The sequence below is a fragment of the Suricata suricatta genome, chromosome 7, assembly GCF_006229205.1.
Source record: "Suricata suricatta isolate VVHF042 chromosome 7, meerkat_22Aug2017_6uvM2_HiC, whole genome shotgun sequence".
NCBI lineage: Eukaryota > Metazoa > Chordata > Mammalia > Carnivora > Herpestidae > Suricata > Suricata suricatta.
This window is the reverse complement of record NC_043706.1, coordinates 85551069-85563332: the sequence shown is the minus strand read 5'-3', so window position 1 is coordinate 85563332 and position 12264 is coordinate 85551069. Positions and strand designations below refer to the sequence as shown.

The 12264-nt window shown below is 44.5% G+C and overlaps 1 pseudogene; it reads right to left on the bottom strand.

The window, feature by feature from the left end:
* Nucleotides 1-3588: 3588 nt before the first annotated feature.
* On the bottom strand, nucleotides 3589-3686 carry LOC115297294 (annotated as a pseudogene).
* Between the last annotated feature and the right edge of the window lie 8578 nt (nucleotides 3687-12264).

Below are 12264 nucleotides of genomic sequence, written 5' to 3'. Positions count from 1 at the left end.
TGGGGGAGTGACACCCACTAGGAGAGAGAAGAAAAGGGGGAGGAAAGCAGGACACATGCTAAGACCTTTGCTGTGGGTACGAGGCCTGAGGATGAAGCGGCTTCCCCTTCTAGTAGTAGTGCCTAACTTAGTTTTTGCACCTCTTCAGTGGAGTAATTGTGATGTCCATTTGGTAGATGAGGAAGGAGGCTCGGGAGGTAAATTAGGGTAGAGTGGCTAAGACAGGCTCATCACTGATTTGCAGTGAGATTTAAAAAATACAAATCTTCTTACCTAGTGTCCTATCCATATGTGCCTGGTGATGAACAGTGAAAGACAGCTGGACCTAAGGGCATGCCAGGATTGATGGAGACATTTAAGGTGTTTGAAATCCTATCTAGAAATTTGACCAACTATTATTCGAATATTAGCTTCTCAGCATTTAGAGCAAACTGCAATAAGATAACATCCAAAATCCCAAACTTTCCGAACCATGGGAAGATCTATTAAGTAGAAAATTCGAGAACCTCTGAATCCCACATTCTAGAGGGGACAGTTTGGTTTTCAGACCCCCTTTCTCTCTTGACTAATAAATGGCAACCATTCAGCACTGCTTATTAACATAGGCCCTTATTACCATAGACCCATAATTGAAAATGCTTTGGGACAAATGTATATCTACTTCAACTTAAATTAGCTCCAGACCCTTCTAGAACTTGTATGGAGGTTTTGGACCCAAGCCTGGTGTCTGTCCCCCTAGGGAAGCCTGCTCTCCTTGCTTTCAGAGGCTTCAGAAGGAAGGGGGTTGTTTGCCTTTCCAATGGGCTGTGTTCTCAGAAGTGTTAAGAGAAGTATCTTGCTGCCAGTTGTCCTGAATATTCCATGACTTGATTTTTCATATTTTTGTCCTCCTTTCCTTTTAGAGGAGAGGCAGAGCAGTTGGTGTCCTGGCTTTCTCAGGGGCCGCCTGTTCCATTTGCCCAGAAGGCCACTGTCAGCACCCATTAAACACTTCGCAGCTGGGCTCGTTCCCATTAGCAACAGACTTTTCTTTTGAAACCTACCAAGGTGAAAGTGGCTTATGCTGTGGGTGAGAGAAAACTTCGGAGAACTAAGGCCAGAGACCCAGCGGCCTTCCTCAAGGTGGTGTTGCCTGGTGTTTCCAAAAGGTACCTGGTCTGTTTCCATGGTGGGGCGCTCACTGTGAAGGCTTAGGGGGTCCTCTCCCGTTGAGGGCCTGTTAGCATTGAAGGTTTACCTGCCCCTGGGTGTAGGGGTGTGTTGGCCTGGGCAGGCACACTAAGGAACTCCTGCTCAACATGTATCCAGGTAAGCCCTGATTAAAGCAGGGCCACAGGCAGCCTCGGAAGGGAGGAGGAGAGTTGAGGGAAGATCTGTGGGTGGCCCCACATCCCTGTATCTACTGTATCCACACGTTTATTGTGTGGAAATCCTGCTGCTTCCTTCTCCGCCCTCACAGACCTCCCTCCAACTAGCTGGGGGCATTTAGAGGCAAATAGTGTACATTTTAGGGCTGCGCAGGGATGTTAAAGAAGTCCAGATTCACCGGTGGCACAAGCTTGAGATGGGGGGTAAGTGGGGAGGAGGCCTGGGCCACACTGTGTGGGCATCACCCCTCTGAGGGTGAGGAGGTTTTCTGAGCAGGGGACTACCGTGAGGAGAGAATGTTTAAATAAGATTTGTCTGGTGACAGCCTGGATGCAGGACATGTCAGAGAGGAGGCTGTAGCTGAGCAGCTGGGCAACATCAGTGGTTCCCAGAGAAGTCAGAAGTGGGGCAGGGGGGAGAAGGGAGTGGGGAGGGGAAGATGCCGCCACGGAGCACAAGGGCAGGCCGAGTCTTGGATGTGGGGAAGGAGAGGGCCAAGGTAATGAGGCCTTGCTGGGAGCTAGGGGCTGCCGGGTGTAGGAAATGTGGGAAAAGGACTCTGGTGGGGGTGGAAGGGGGGTGGGAAAGCGGTGTTTGGTTTTAGCCACACTGAACGTGGACGGGTAGGAGGCGCAGGGCTGGAACTTGTGAAGGGGGTAAAAGTGGAAGCAAACGGGCTGGAGAGAGAGTAAAAATCTTTAGCACCTGGGGCGCCTGGGTGGCTCAGTCAGTTATGTGTTGGACTCTTGATTTGGGCTTAGGTCATGATCTTACGGTTCATGAATTTGAGCCCTGCCTCTGGCTTTGAGCTGACAGTATGGAGCCTGCTTGGGATTCTGTCTCCCCGCCCCCTCTCTCTTTGCCCCTCTCCTGCTTGTGTGCTCTGTTTCTCTCTCAGAATAAATAAGTCAACTTGAAAACAAGTCTAGCACCATGCATTTGTATGTTTCATTGTCTTTAAGATCCTCTCTCAGTAACTCCCTGACCGTGTCCCCTGGTGTCCTCGTATATAAGATGAGGGGTCTTGCAGTTTGCTCTTCAAGGTCCCTCCTTGCCCACACCTTTTTTCATTGTTTCTGATAGCTGAACACCACTTATTACCAATAAACACCAATTCCACCTCTTGCTTTGTTGATTCTCGTAGTGTTGGGAAAAGGAATTTAGTTACCAAATCAGCTAGCAGAAGCTAACATTTGCCTCTCACTTACTATGGGCCTAGCAACTTAACTGTGTTCTTGGCAACCTACATATGCAACTCACTTAACCTTGACAAAGGCCCAGTGAGATAGGTACTATCACTGTCCCCACTGCTGCCATCATAATTACGACCACCGCTACGCTACCATCGTTGTCACCACCATCTTCCTTCTCAGCATCACCAGCATCACCAGTATCAGCATCTGTAGTTTATAGATGAGGAACTGAAGCAAAGAGAGGTTTAAGTAACTTGTCCCGGATCTCTGCCAAGTGAACAGCAGAGCTGGGGTTCAAGTGCAGTGTCTGGGTGTAAGAGCCTAGCTTTGACACCACTGTGCACTGCTAGCTCTACACCATTCTAGCATTTGAACCTCTTGAGTAGAAGGCTGTGAGGATGGAGGAGTGACTTGATTTAATTCGCTTCTGCTGAATCATTCTCAGCCAGCCATGTGGTTTGCCTTTGCACACACATTGACAAGGTTTCCTTGGTTAGTTCACTCTGCTTCTGGTGGTCATGGCCGTTGGCCCCACATGCTTCATTCACCTTGATGCCTTAGGGAATTCCTGGGGGAATGACTGAAAAAGAAGGAGTAAACACATCTAAGTGGCAGGATTCTTAGGGTTCTCACCACCTGCTGCCCAGAGGAGCTCACCTCTCACATTGTTTTCCATTATCTATAAGCAGACACTGCACACATCTCCCTCTCTAACCCCAGACCTTGCTCCTCATTCTCCAGACCCACAGATATATATGCCCATGGGACACTGCCTGTGGATGTTTCCACATGTCCGGATGTGAGATGATAATCCTCTTTCCCCCAGTCTACTGGTCTCAGTGTTTCTAAGCCACGGAATGTCTAAGCAAGACCCCTGTAGTCTCCTAGTCCTGTGGCTTCTGCTTCCTGAAAACAGTTTGAATCCATCTTCCCTTTTGGCTCAGCCTGAACTTCCGGGGCTGCGACCTCCTATTAGGTTCCTTCCTTCTGGTCCGCTTCCCTCACACCCGTTCTTTACCTTGTTGCCAAGCGATGCAAGAATTTGGGTATCATCCTGGCACAGGGGCCATGCTAGTCCTCTCTGTTTTCTTCCAACTTTAGTATGTGTGCTGCTGAAATGAGCACCGCCAAGCTACTCAAAGAGGGAAACTGTCCGTGTTGTTTCTGTAGCTTCTGGGATAAAGAACAGGCACAAAAGGCTTTCCGTGACCTGGAACTTGCCTCCTTCACCTGCCGTATTTCCTGCCATTGCCCTTCCCATCTCCAGATCTACCAAGGTACGAAATTACCACTTTGTTTTACCCGTCATTCCATCATTGAAGGAGTGATGCTGTGTAAAAATTTACTGACATTTTTTTCTATTTACACTAATAATAAATGATTGGCTGTAGTTGATTTTTTCTGTTTTCTCTGCTGAGTACCTTCATTTCACCAGACTTTCCGCAAGGAGAGACAGCCAAGGAGAAAGGTGTTCTCTTTCATCTCTTTGACACAGTGGGGGATAGAATGATAAATCAGACACTGACACTACCCTCAGCGGTAGGTGAGATATGAACACATAAAAACTCTGGTAAAAGATAAATGCTGATAAATACCACAAGAGAGAGACAAATAAGATGGCTTGGGCCCCGTGGTGGGGAGAGTCCTTCCAGCCCAAGAAGGCAAGAGAGGGAGCCCGCCATGCCTCTCTCTACCATTCCCCTGCTCTCGCAGTCCTGAAGGTAACTTATTTTTCCAAGTCATGAACTTCCAGATGTGCCCTCTTTCTGGTGTAGAAAGGAGGAAGCGTGTCTGTCTTTGGCTAAAAAGACTTCCAGGAGTCTGGATGTTTAAAAATGGTGGTCCACAGACCACGTGATCTGAGTTTACACTTATTAAAGTGTAAGGAGTCTTGGTACAGCTGGATCCTCATCTTTCTGAGACAACCCCCACTGCCATGGATCCTCTTTCCAGCATTAGCATCTTAGGCTGGTAAATAACGGTAGCACTGAAGGAGCAAAGGAGGCCAAGATGTGTCTTTTAAGGGTTAAAACAGAGATGGAGGACATCTGCGGTAGGGAAGGACAGGGCGTTACACCAGGCGCTTGGAGGCAGGTGGTGTGGGCTGACTGGGTGTATGTGCCCATGTCTTAGCATCAGCTAGATCAACCCCTTCTCCTTAAAAGCAGCTTTTGCAAGCCACTGTGCAGAAGCTCTTCCTAGGAGGGTACCTTACCTTTGGGAAACTCTTAGGGCGGAACACCATCCTCAAATGCTTGTCTTTGCATCCTTACCAAACATTTGCTTTACCTGCCATTGTTGGGTATTTATTCTACAGGAAGGGCTCTTTAGCCCAATATCTGGTGTTGGATAACTTTAAGGGTTTAGGGGTTGCAGTAGGTGGAGGCCCAAAGGGAACCGCATGATCCATCCCTTCCACGGCATGATACATATAGTAAATGCTCAATTAAGATTGGTTACAGGAATGGACACATCCTCAGGTAAAAGACAAATCAAACTGCCAAGAAATATCCAAAGTTTGAAGTTTGACATGACATACTGTGCAGAGGCAGCCAGTAAATTACTCATAGAACAAACCACAGGTGACTGAAATATGGGGTAGTAATTTTTGTAGGCTCAAGTGGTTTATGCAGTCCTCAGGATCTCTCGATGGAATTATAGCCCTGTAATTCAAATAGTTCCCATTTCCCTGACACACACAGGCCGTGGATCTGAATCCCAAATCCTGCTCATGGTTGGTACTGTGTTTTTCTCCACCCTTGCAGTCTTACGCTGCCCAACAAAATCTTTTGTTGGAGCCTCAAGTGTGAGGTGCGTTCACTTTCTCTTTGTCTTATATTGTTTCTATGTATTATAATGTATGTATTTTATTAATGAGACTACATCCATTAAAACTGGCTTTCTTAATGGAGTTGTGGAGGTTTATTCCTTTTAGCTATCAGTTTTTGCATCCTATAGGAAGCAGGTGCTTTCTTTGCTTAAGTATTAGCATGTATGGATTTAGCCTGATCTCTGCACACAAAAATAGAGGGAGAAATCCCTGGTAGGTAGGTGATAAGCTGCCTTTACTTTTTTCTTCCTCTTGCTTCAAGTCTTCCCCTGATATGAGGAATCTGAATTCCTTGTAATTGAATAGCTATTGTTGTTAGCTCTCTTTCCTATAGATGGTCTTATACATATGCAACTAATACCTTAAGAGCAGACATGTCAGGTACAGTTACAAAGCAACCTATTATTATTATTGTTTTCTTTAACTGGCGCTGCAAAGTTAGCCACAGCAGGGCTAGTTTTCTCTTTAGTCTCTCAAAGAAGGTGCAGTTCTGTGATGGATATGGGTAGTCATGTAATAATCAAAACTCTGAATTGCATTCAACACTGAAGCTGCTCCCTTGCTTTGCTCGAGTCTCCACCAAAAGAGAGCCCAGTACTTTTGTTTTGTGTCTTCTGTCAACTTCTACCTCCCAACCCCTTTTCCACCCCATATGTGCATTGGCTAGCTGTAATTTCTGACCATTCTAGGGCTAGAGCAGAGGAAGGCAGAGGAAAACATGTCTAACTTGACTGCCACCAAAATGGTTGCAGATATTTGTAGATGTTTAATTTTCTTTTATCTTTATTTATTTTTGAGAGAGAGAGAGAGAGAGAGAGAGAGAGCGAGCGAGCAAGCAAGCAAGCAGGGGAGGGGCAGAGCGAAAGAGAGACACAGAATCGAAAGCAGGCTCCAGGCTCTGAGCTGTCAACACAGAGCCCGACACGGGGCTTGAGCTCATGAATGGCAAGATCATGACCTGAGCCGAAGGTGGACGCTTAGCCAACTGAGCCACCCTAGGCGTCCCAATGTAGATGTTTAAAGATGACTCTGTGGTGGGCACTTTCATAGAAATTTTGGAGACCTCCCTGGTACTGGTAATCTTTCATCTGGCAGTTTCCAAGACAGGCAAATTCATTTCCCTTTGGTTGGAACTCTACCACTTTTCCAAAAGGGTCTTGAGCAAAGTGCCTTTAAGATGGCACCATTGTCTCTGTCTCTCTTTGTGCTAAAACGTGGACCTCTCCACTGAAATGTTGAGCTCTCCACCAAACCCCATTCAGTAAGCTTCAGGTGACTGGAAACTACTCCGACCCTTCTCCCACTCTGCTAGACCTGCTTATGTGGTTTGAGACTCCACTGCAGAGTGGGATTAGTCAGAGCCTATTGCCCTGGGGCCTCAGTAGAAGGCAAGGGCACACTCCCAAGTTTACATCCCATAAAACATAGCATATACATGTGAAAGAGAATAAAAAAAATGTTTATGTGGGCTTGATAGTCATAAATCTGTGAAGAGCAACTGATATCCTCACTTAAATGGGCAGGACTTTGGGGTCTCTTCTCAGGCTAGCTATGGGAGGCTCTTATCACAATGGCTCTGCTCCAAGCACCTGTACCTTTCCTGTTCCTTCTCCTGGGCTCCTATTTCTTCCTTTATCATTGCAAAATAAGAGAATGAAACATTCTCTGTTAGCCCAATGAACTGGTTGATCTTGCCCTCAGATCCTGGGGTACTCTGAAGCTATCTATCCCTTTGGTATGTAGGAATATTTCCAAATGTCCTTTTCTTTCAGTAGCCTAAATTGAAATGAACATCCATATATAAAAACCAATCACAGAATCAATTAATCAATGGGTATTTATTTCTCACCTTGTGCTTTGTTCTGCGCTAGGGATTTAGAGGGGCTAAATATAGATGGGAATACAAACTACGTACATGTGAAAAGATATCTGGCAAGTGGGCAAAGGGGACTGTCGAGGGGCCTGGGTTGGAGACTGGCTAGTAGGAGAACTGGTGGAATTTGATGGGAAAGATTAGTTATTAAAATTTCTCATCTAAAGCCACAAATGAAGGATACATTGTTCATAGAGGTTTATTCCCAAATTGTGATTCAGGGAAGTTGTAATGATTTGTGTTGTAATTATGCCTATGTATTAGATTAGGGTTAATCTAAGATTTATAAAAATAGTATAAATCAATGCTTTTAAAGTCTGGGTGCTATGTGTTGGGTGCTACAGTTGCGCCCCTGACTAGCTGACTGCAGCGGAGGGGTCCTGTGGAGAGTAAGTGGCAAGTGGGTTTGTAACAAGATCTGTGAAAGACACTAGAGCATGGTGGGTGCCAAAAGGAGGAGTTTGGACTTGGTGTGGGATGCAACAGGGACTTTCGAGTGGAAGATCAGCAAGATAAAGGATGAGTAATCCAGCAGCATTGGGCATTAGGAGGGAAGAATAGGGTGTCTTATAGCACAGAGTGTTCCTTCCTTTTTATTCACAGTGTTGTTCTCAACTTGAGTCCTTTTTGCTTTTTGTCAGAACTTCTTACTTTGATGATTCCTTACTCCCTACAGAGTAATCTCACCTCTGTAGCTTGATTGTCAAGGGCATGTGATATCTGGTTCTGAAATTATTAGTTTTGTGCTCCCCTATGTGAAGCTTTTTCATATTAACTCTACTCTCCACCCAAAAAGCTGCATTATTCAAAATTGTGTCATATCTTTGGCTACCTTCATGTGTTGGTTTATAGAGTTTTCATCCTAATGGCTTATCTGTTTCCATTCTATGCATTATGGCCATATCAAATTCATTCTTCTGCAGGAAGTCTTCCTGCTTTGAGAGATGGTCCCTTCTTTTTAATTTCTGAAGTAATCACTATTTATCCATTCACTGAGCACACCTAGCATGGGGCTATATGCTTTTCTATTTATCTCTTGTATACCACATCCTACATTCCAGGTTATAAACTTCCAGAGATAACACCTGAGTTTTCATATTTTAAAATTTTTCCTCTAGGCCTTGGTAAATGTATGTTGCCCAAGGTAAAGATAGCTGAAGTAGAGGGGAAGAGACAGATGCATGAATGATTTTGAAGGAGGAATTCACAGAACATTGTGATTCCTGAGTTATCGAGATCCTTCTTGGGGACTTATTTTTATTTGTATGCTGTTTAAACTCTAGAGATAATGGGTTCCATATACATCCATACTCCTGTGCAAAGAAATTCCTGCTTTTATTTGTCCTAAATTGCCCTTTATACTGATGATCCTATTTAAAGCATAAGGTCTATATGCCTTTTAAAGGTTAGGGCACTGTTTAGCCAGACACCCAAATATTTATATACTGAGATCTACATGAGTGTTGTCTGATTAATACCTGTCTTCTTGGGAAAGCTGTGAATAATGTCAACATGAACTACATTATTCCTGCTAAAAATTCATCCATTTAGTTTAACTTGCATGTAATGACACCTGAAAGTCAGGAGCTGTTTGCCGAGCGCTGTTGCAATACTGTTGTAGCTCATTCATAACGAATGGCGATGAAGTACCCTCAGCATACCAAATGGGAGCATCAGCATAAATGGGAAATTTAGGGGCTTCTGGAAACCTTTAATATGTGATGAATATAAAAGAAAAATGCAATGGGTCTCAGAAAAATCCATGTTTGGAAAAAAGACACTTTCAGTAATAAAATTGGAAAACTATGGTATTAACCACATGCTTTATATTAACGCCAGCTGAAATTTATCAAAATAGCTGAACAATGATGAAGGTGGATATGGGGCTATTAAATAGACCTAGGAGAGGCTGGGGAAAGGCAGAATGTCTCCATTTTCTTTTCCTCCTTCTCTTTCCTTTTTTATTTTAATGTTTTATTTATTTTTGAGAGCGAGAGAGAGAGAGAGACAGCATGAGCAGGGGAGGGTCATAGAGAGAGGGAGACCCAGAATCCAAAGACAGGCTCCAAGCTCTGAGCTGCTGTCAGCACAGAGCCTGATGCGAGGCTCGAACCCATGAGCCGCAAGATCATGACCTGAACCGAAGCTGGATGTTCAACCTACTGAGCCACCCAGGCACCGCTCTTTCCTCTTTTTGATTCCTCCTTTTTTCTCCTTTTATAAACATCAGCCTGTCCTCTTTCCTCTAATGGCAGCCTCCTTGCTCCTCTCCCTTATCTTTTCTACTCTGTGAGCCAACCTTCCCTCTTCAGCCATCCTATTCCCTCTCTGCTCTAAGTTATAGGGTTTTGCAGTTGGAGGGACCTTGAGACCAACTCATTTAGTCTCCTTCTTATAGAGGAGGCTGAAAAGCCCAAGCGGAATTAACTTACTCTCTCAAGTCATCCAGACAGTGAGTGATAGGGTCTGCCTGGGAAGCATCACATTTTAGTATTGGAAGGGACTGGGATGTCATCAGTGCCACTCATCTATCCAAAGCAAAACACATTCTAAAATATCTGGAAACAGCCTGTTTGAGAATATTTCCAGAGAGGAGAGTCTACTTCTTGATTAGGTATGTTATTCTATTGGAACATTCTGTTAGAAAGCTATTCTTTAGATTAAATTCTGCCTCCCTTCAATTTCCTTCTACTGTTCCTACTTCTGTTTGTTTCAGTGAAGGTTTTCTTTCCTGTGCTTGATCTTTAGATATGTGACAAAGCAGTTGCACTTTCTTAGGCCTTTTCTTCTGTAAACCAAACATCCCTGATTCTGTTAATGGTTCCTCTTGTCATCTGGTTTATACATCTCTAACCCCTTTAGAACCCTCCTCTTGGTGATCTCTAGTCAGTGTCATCCTTTGAAAATGGCAACAGATTTAAGCATAATACTTCAAATGACATTTAATCCGCACAGACTGCAGTGTCCTTATTACCTATCAAGATCTGGGAATTTGATCAGTTTATTAGTGCTCCTCATGTTAGCTTTTTGGGAGATTAAACTCAGCTGAAACGCTCATGTCTTCTCCATTTCCACTGCCAACAGGCCAGATCTTTCCAGCTCCTCATAGCTGATTATGGAGATGATTAATCACTATGCTCATCAAATTTGATTATTTTGGTTTTGTACGATTTTCCCCAGCAACCTGGGTTCTTTATGGATTGGTAGCCTTCATACACCTCCCCACATTTATGGTGCACCAGGAGCTTCCTACTGCTGACCAGCCCACTTCAATCAAGGTGTAGATTTATTTTTAACTACAATAATTTATTCCTAAGTACAGTGATATCTGACAGGATGTTGTGACAGTCACTTGACATAGAATGGAATGTAATACTCCTTTGCCTGTATCAGTTACAGTTCATTTGATTATAAGCAATAGAAATCAACTAGAAAAACCCTTATATGTCACAGAGCTAAAGGGAGAATGGGGCAACGAATCTCAGAATGGGCAATTCTACAGGTAAGTGTTTGTAGTGTCTTCTAGAGACCGGGGACTCCTAGTCTCTGGGTTTTTTTCATTCTGTCTTTCAAAAGTCTTCATGAAAACCATCTTACTGATCCTACCTGGGTGCCACTGAAGTCCCTGGGGCTGTCTTGGTCCCTGGTCTCCCCAGTCTTGGTTGACTCACTCTGCTCTGAGTCATGTAGTCAGAGGTACAAAGTGTCATTCCGTATACACAGAGCCATCAGGACCCAGCTCCTGTGCCCTTGACTTCCTGGCAAGAGGGAATAGTGTAAGCTGGTAAGCCCCACTGAGGCCTACTAAGGGCACAGCAAAGTGTAAAGAGAGTGCCAAAGGAAGAGCGAGTACTGGCCGGAATACACGCGAACGGGGCTCATTAGTGTCTGACATGGCAAGGTCAGGACAGGAGAGATTCTCGCGACAGCTCTGCGGTGCTGAGGGGCAAACAAGGGCGTAGCGGCAGGTTTAAAGACACTACCAAATGTAGTTTTACCATCGGGGTGATTCTGCCATAATTTTGCTGACCTCATTTGCTCAGCAGTAATCAAATACTTATTATGTGTTTGCCACATGTGAGTCCTTATTACAGGGGCTAGGAAAACCATGGTGAATAGGCAGATATTGTCTTGCTGTGGTGGGGTGTATAGTTTCGTGTGTGTATGGGCACATAATAGACGAGGAAACAAGATAACAGTATGTGTTATAAAGAACACAAAATGGGGTGGTGTTAGGGAGAAAGACTGTCCTGGTGCATGGTCAGGGAAAGCGGTTCTAAGAAGATGACCATTGAGCTGAGGCCTGAACATCTCAGGAGACTGCCATGTATTGACTTGGAGGACTAGTGATATCTGACTTGTTTAGTGTTATATTGAGTCCTCTAGTACCTTTAAGTATCCCTAATAATTCTAATATTTGAAAGTGAATCACAAACACAGCAAGCCTGAGGGCCCAGCTGTAGGTAGGTAGATTGCTATCAGGTGATGACTCTTGACACGGCTTTGAGACCGTGGTGGCTCTGGGGGCAGGAATGAGGCAGTGGTCGTTGGAGCTCTTCTGCTCAGTATGGATGTGTGAAGAAGAGGCAGAAATTTAGATTTGTTTCCCAAAGCTTCATAAGGAAGAGTGGGAAGTTCTGATCTGCCCCTCTTCCCCATTTCACTGCTCCGTGCTGTCCACCATTTTCCCATCGGCTCCCTCCTTAGAACAAGGTCCTGGAAGGACACAGAGAGTTCTCAGAGATCAGCAAGCCCAGACCTGCATTTGATAAATGAGAAAACTGAGAGGTTAGGTGCCTAGTCTAAGATCACACAGGTTGTTAGGGCTTCTCCTGAGGATTTGACTCAGGTTTTCGGTTCCCTAGTTCCATCTTCATTCTTTCATATCGCCTGAAGATAGATGTTTTTTTTGAGAACTGTATTTCAAACTAGAGTGGGATCAAACTTCACATTTAGTGTTAAAAATAATTATTTCATAAAACTTCTAAAGATAAAATTAT